The sequence below is a fragment of the Macrosteles quadrilineatus genome, unplaced genomic scaffold (genome assembly GCF_028750875.1).
Source record: "Macrosteles quadrilineatus isolate MER2022 unplaced genomic scaffold, UCM_ALF_1.0 Scaffold_2__2_contigs__length_208266976, whole genome shotgun sequence".
Classification (NCBI taxonomy): domain Eukaryota; kingdom Metazoa; phylum Arthropoda; class Insecta; order Hemiptera; family Cicadellidae; genus Macrosteles; species Macrosteles quadrilineatus.
In genome coordinates this window covers 193,649,280-193,656,320 of record NW_026542595.1, presented here as the reverse complement: position 1 = coordinate 193,656,320, position 7,041 = coordinate 193,649,280, and positions in this window count along the sequence as shown.

Genomic DNA, 7,041 nt, shown 5'->3' with positions numbered 1-7,041 from the left:
CTTTCTACACTTAGTAAACCCGCAGATCATGGCCTTAGGCCAATAATCCGTCTCAAAGACGTGAGGAAATGCGGTGTGAGTAATATAAACCGACAACTTGAAGTTAAAACTCATTGTCGTGTGAAACAAACACAACATAACCTACAGTCAACAACAACAACAAGCTCGAGCGACCGACGATTTAGCGGCTGCAGACGACGGCGGCCGGCTAGCTTTTTTTCGGGAAACAGCAAGCAAACGTTCCGGATCAGCTGAGCCCCCTACTTTGCTAGAGAGGGGAGCGAGAGGGATGAACCGAGGAACCCTCAGACGGCGACGGCAAGCACAAGCAGGAAAGTTAGTTCCTCACCAGCTACTACGACGACTAGTTCGAGAGGTCTTCAAGTGCCGACATAGTTTAATTGGTGAAGCATAATTAACTCGTGTGACACTCCAATACAAATTGTAAGTCTTATATTCCATTAGATATAAGGTAAACCGAGTTAACTATTGCCAGGGTGTAAAATACTAGTTTTTAAAATCTGTTTTACTAGGTTTTATATTTTCACTCCTGTTAAACCAATGGACTTAGGCCAAGTTGACTTGATTATGATGGTGTGTTAAACCCATAACGTAACGAATAAATATTACGAGGTCAGTGTATTTTTAATCCATTTTTAGTAAGCCCAAAACAAATTAATCTCATCATACGAATTGATTAGTAGTAGTCAGTGACTACTAAGATTAGTTGTGCTAGTTTAGCACGTCCCGATCAGCACGCATGGCGTGTTGGTAGTAGTGGCCTTGGGCCGGTGTTTTACGATTGCTTTATGGTTCTAACGACGTGTTTGCCATAAAGAATTTTGAGATTAATGTAAACCAGAAGTGGATAGTTCGTTTCGGCCTTGGTTACTCGTTTTAATTGTCGTTTTAAGTAACAAGGCATTTTATATCCATTCTGCCTGGTAATTTAATCTCTATTTAACGATGTTTGGTTAGTGTCATGTGAGATAATCCGTGACTAACCGTTGAATTGTTTCATGTTTAACGATTTATATGTGTTTTAATATTTTGTGTTATGAGTTTACGACAGGTGATGAGATTGTTTTGGTGCGAATTGGATAACGTTGGCCTATGGTCTGGGACTGGCGAGTCGGCGTGGACTCAGCGTGTCTTCGGCAGCTGTGGTAGCGTGTTGAACCTACCTTTGGTGACGACCATGGTACTCACGACGCTTCAGCAGCTGTGGTAGCGTGTTAAACCTACCTGGAGTGATGACCAACTCACGACGCTGGAACCATCGACTCGTTAGTGGACGGAAGATTGACGTAGAACAGTCAGCTAGCCTACTACGATTCTCGAACGGCTGGGGTTGTGTGATAAACCAACCAGAGGAACTCACATCACGCTGTTGGCCAGCTTTGGTGTTCTTCGATTGATTATCCAGCGGCAGTGGTTGCGTGATAAACCAACCATTGCAACGGAGAACAACGGTCAGCGAGACAACCGGGGCTTGGTCAACGTGTACCCAACGAGTGTTGAACCGTTGTGGTGGATCTTGGCGTGGTGTAAACCCAAGAAGGACTATTCACATCGGGGGTGGCAAACGGCAACTACGAACGGACGGCCACCACGGGACTCACTGCGGCGGACGGGGCAGTGGCACGGGACCGTGTGATAAACCGGATCCCCGAGGACTACCTGCGAGGGGCGCAAGTAGCTCATATCGGGGGTGGCAAACGACAACTACGAACGGACGGCCACCACGGGACTCACTGCGGCGGACGGGGCAGTGACACGGGACCGTGTGATAAACTGGATCCCCGAGGACTACCTGCGAGGGGTGCAAGTAGCTCGCATCGGGGGTGGCACTCAACAACGATGAACGGACGGCCATCACGGGACTCACTGCGGCGGACGGGGCAGTGACACGGGACCGTGTGATAAACCGGATCCCCGAGGACTACATGCGAAGGGTGCAAGTAGCTCGCATCGGGGGTGGCACTCAACAACTACGAACGGACGGCCACCACGCAGCTCACTGCGGCGGACGGGGCAGTGACACGGGACCGTGTGATAAACTGGATCCCCGAGGACTACATGCGAAGGGTGCAAGTAGCTCGCATCGGGGGTGGCACTCAACAACTACGAACGGACGGCCACCACGCAGCTCACTGCGGCGGACGGGGCAGTGACCCATGTCCGTGTGATAAACCGGACACTCAGGACGTCAGCGACGAAAACGTACGAGTAGACTCCCCGGCTGTAGTACCGATATAGGGCGCGCGGGCTGGAAAACCCAGGCCGTGGCGAAGACCAGGTGAGGACGGCAGAGCCCCAGCCTACGACGACGAGTGGGGGGGTGGAACGCACCTCAGTCTGTAGCCGTGGTCGACGGGTGAGCTCGAACCCTATGCTACAGTGGCGGGTTGAGTCGGCTAAGTTCAAGGTACCGCGACATCTCGAGTCTGTGTGCAGAACCAGACAGACACCCAGGACGGAGGCGGAGACCGACGGGACCCAGGACTACCGGCTGTAGTCTCGATTGGGGCCACGATGGACGCCCAGCCTGCAGTGAAGGCGTAGTAGCTGCAACGTTAGGTGGGCGATCCGAACCCCGACTACAGCAGCAGGCGGAGCTCCCCAGGTACCGCTAAACGCTGGGATCTGTGTGTTGAACCAGATTCTCCTGGGGCTACATGCGTAGACATGTAGACGATTCGGGGATGACGACTAACGACAATGGAAGGTCATCACGTCTCACTGCGGTGGAAGGGGCAGTGACAGGGGTCCGTGCGGTGAGCCGGATTCCCATACGACGACGACAACGACAGGGGTCCGTGCGGTGAGCCGGATTCCCATATGACGACGAGAACGACAGGGGTCCGTGCGGTGAGCCGGATTCCCATACGACGACGACAACGACAGGGGTCCGTGCGATGAGCCGGATCCCCACGATACGACAACATCGACGAAGTGTCCCCGCAACGAGCAGGACACTCATGCGACGACGACAGTGACAGGGGTCCGTGCGGTGAGCCGGATTCCCATACCACGACAAGCACGAGCAACGGGCAGGGGACCAATGCCCCACGTAGTACGTCACAATTATGGCGCCCGAACAAACGACGGCAACGAAAGGTATTCCTGCAACGAGCAGGATACCAATACGACAACAGCGACAGGGGTCCGTGCGATGAGCCGGATTCCCATACGACAGCACCGACAGGGATCTGTGTGAGAAACTAGATGCCCAGACGACAGCGGCGACGGATGGGAAATATGACCCGAGTCTGCGGTAGCATCGATGGTGGTCACAACAGACCCAGCCTGCAACGACGGCCAGGTGAGGCCGGATGAGCCCCAACCTACTACGACGAGTGGGGGGGCGGAATGAGCCTCAGCCTGCGGCTGTGACGACAGGAGGGTGACAGTGGACCCCAGGCTACAACGGCAGACGGAGTCAACCCATACTTGGTGTGCAGAACCCAAGTGTCTGGCTGGATGTCGTGTGCTGAACACGAAGACGATTTCGGGGGTGGCGACTAGCTTCCATGGAAGGCCACCACGTCTCACTGCGGTGGAAGGGGCAGTGACCGGTCCGTGAGGATTAATCCGGACTACGGCGACATCTGTGTGATGAACCAGATGCTCGAGATCTCCGACGCGATAAACCTCAGCCAAGAATCAAGAATCAAGAAGTTTATTGGCCATTAAATACAATGTACAGGAATACATTAGCGTACAATAGGCTTCGTCAAATAGTTTTAGTACAAAAAATCTTAAGTTTCTAGTCTAAGTCTGAAATGTACATTTAAGGTATTCTTCAATGCTATAAAATGCTTTTTGCTTTAGCCAGTTTGAAATAGTTTCTTTGAATTTTACAAGAGGTAGATTTCTTACAACTAATGGTAACTTGTTAAATAACAAAAATTGCTGGTAACTGTGACTTCTAAATGATTTGTGTAGGCGAATGTAAGGTGTTACAAGATTATGTTTGTTTCTCGTGCTGTGTTCATGTTGATTACATTGTTCACTAAAATTAACTATATTTTCCTTAACATAAACCAGATTACAAAAAATATACATACATGGTAACGTCATTATTTTAAGACTAATAAAACTATCTGTACAATGTTCTTGATTGTTTTCTAAGCCTACTATGCAACGAATGACTTTCTTTTGCCATATGAATACTCTTTTTGCATCAGCGCTGTTTCCCCATAAGCGCAGGCCATAGTTCAAATGAGAATTGAAAACACCATAGTAGACCATTAATAATACCTCAGAACTGACACACTGTTTGAGTTTCCTCACTAAACAAGTAGCTCTAGCAAGTTTTTTACATAAAAGGTCAATATGGCTACTCCAGGTTAACTTGCTGTCTAACACAATTCCTAACAGCTTAACAGGTTTTAAAAGATCTTCATATTCATGACTAATACTATTTTTGAGTGTGAAGAGAATGTTTTCAGTTTTATTTTCATTCAGGAGTAGGTAGTTTGCACCATACCAAACTTTGCAGCAATCTTTTGAGGAACTAAGCTGCTTTAAAACATTATGGATATTTACACCTTTTTCAAGAATAGTTGTGTCGTCAGCATATAAAACAGAAAAACATGGAACATTTACAGCAAAATCATTGATAAAAACTAAGAATAAGAATGGCCCAAGGACCGAGCCTTGTGGAACACCTGCTAATACTGACTTTGGTTGAGAAAAAACATTATTGACTTTAACTACTTGAGATCTATTGCTAAGGTAACTTCTAATTAAAGCTAGTTCCTTATCTCTAATACCATAATACTCCAATTTCCTGCAAAGAATAACATGTGAAACCATATCAAAAGCTTTACTTAGATCTAACATACTACAGCCTGTGGCAAAATTGTTTTCAAAACCATTGAGGATATAATCTACAATGCTCTCTACAGCCTTGGTAGTTGAAGAATTAGGCATGAAACCAAATTGGTTAGTACTAAGCAAATTGTTACTTGTAAAATAATCATACATTTGCCTAAATAAACAAGTTTCGATTATCTTACTTATAATGGGGACAATAGCAATTGGTCTGTAGTTCTCTGGTAAATCTCTGCTACCTTTCTTAAAAATAGGGCTAATTATTGATTGCTTCAAACAATTTGGGAAAACACCTGTAACTAATACTAGGTTGACAATGTAGGTGAGATGTACTAGAATAGGGTCTATAATATTCTTCAATAGGTAGTTCGACAGTCCAAAACAATCTTCGCTGCGAGAGGAGCTTAGACTAGTTACTATTGACTTCACAGTTTTCATATCAACTTTTTTTAATGAGAATTTGTTTGAGTTGGTGGTAAACTTTAAATTACTAAGTAGTTTATAATAGTCTGGTAAATTTGAGTTCTGATTGTGAGTCATACTTGTTGGTACATTAACAAAAAAATCATTAAAGGTGTCAGGCGAAAGACATATTTCAGTCGGTACTTTGCTCTGCCCTGATTCACTTCTCACTATCTTCCAGGCCGCTTTGCATTTGTTTGTTGATTTATTAATTAGTTTGTTGTTTGCAGAAATTCTTGCCTCATTCATAGCTTTTGTGTAAACTTTCTTGGCATTTTTAAAGTTCATTTTGTCATTAACATTACCATTAGTCTTCCATATGTCATAAAGGTAAATGATATATTCTCTCATGTTTGCAAGTTCAGGTGTAAACCAGTTACTAGGTCCTGGCTTGGCAAGGCGACGGCACGGCTGAGCGTGAAAGAAACATCTTGTCGCGAACCCTGGAAGGCCAACCCAAATCTCCGTACTGAGGCCTATCCGGAAACTAAATGTGCTGTATAGCACGTGGTACTTAAACCTGGCATGTAAACTAGTGTTATATGTTTCAGTGTGGAAAAGTACGTCACAAGTTGTCTTGTCTTGTCAATATAATTTCTCTACGGAATGTTTGGTGTAGTGGAATACTTGAAGTGAAGTTGGCTTTTATTCTTTAACTGTTAGGGGCCTCCTTGTTCATATGGTCTTGGTGGCTTCATTGGCAACAAATAATGCAAATGACATAGCAATGGGACATTTCCAAAAAACAAAAATACTGTAAATTGACTGTTACGTATATATTGACGTTTACATATTGTTAATCAACGTATCCTATAAAGGATTATGTGATCTAGTTTAAAAGGAATATGACCGTTCTATCATGCCAGTAGCTGCTTAAATAGTCTTTGTACCATATTTTACAGCCAAAATGTCGTAATAATTTCAATAATGTTATCAACCCAGTGCGCCAAAGTCCATAATATAGGCAGGTGCAAAAAGTTTTCAACATAGGTGCCATTTTAGGCAATGTTTCTATGTTTGGATTTTATTAGACACTATGTTAATTTTAAAATCAGAAAATAACATTGCAAATACTTATTTGGTACAATTCAGTAACTCCCAATAAATATGTGTTGTTTGAAATACAATTTAAAAAAATGAACAGCTGTTTTATTAAAAAGTATTATTCACATGACCAAAATGTAAACAACTCTGTGGAAGCATCTTTAAAGGCTTCTGGGGGGCAGAGTCCTAAGGATTTTACTTAGTTTTTCTCTTGATAACTCATCTACAGACCAAGACCTTTTTATACACCTCTACCAAGTTTCTACGCCCAGCCGTTTTCTCAAATTAGTTGGGGACAAAGTTTCCAATTAAATATTTAGATTCCCCCATATTTTAATCTTATGGGAGAAACCCCAACTTTGATGGCCTGTGGGGCAAAGCTCGAGGACTTTTATTACAGGAATTGTTGAAAGGGGGCGTCTACACAAAAAACACTTTATTTTGACACGTCGTTTGTAAAAATCCGTCCATTATTAACGGAGGAGTAGTGTTTTGTAGAAATCGCCTTCACGTATTATATATAAGGATGTCATGTCAACGTCAACATTATGATTGCAATATAAGTTTATTTATTTATTTACGAGCAACCCATTTTAACAGGATCATAAACCGATGGTCGTTCTTTATTCAAATTCCATAAGTGAGAAGAGACTGACGTCACGCTATGAGAGCCAATAGAATTGTGCGTCATGGAGC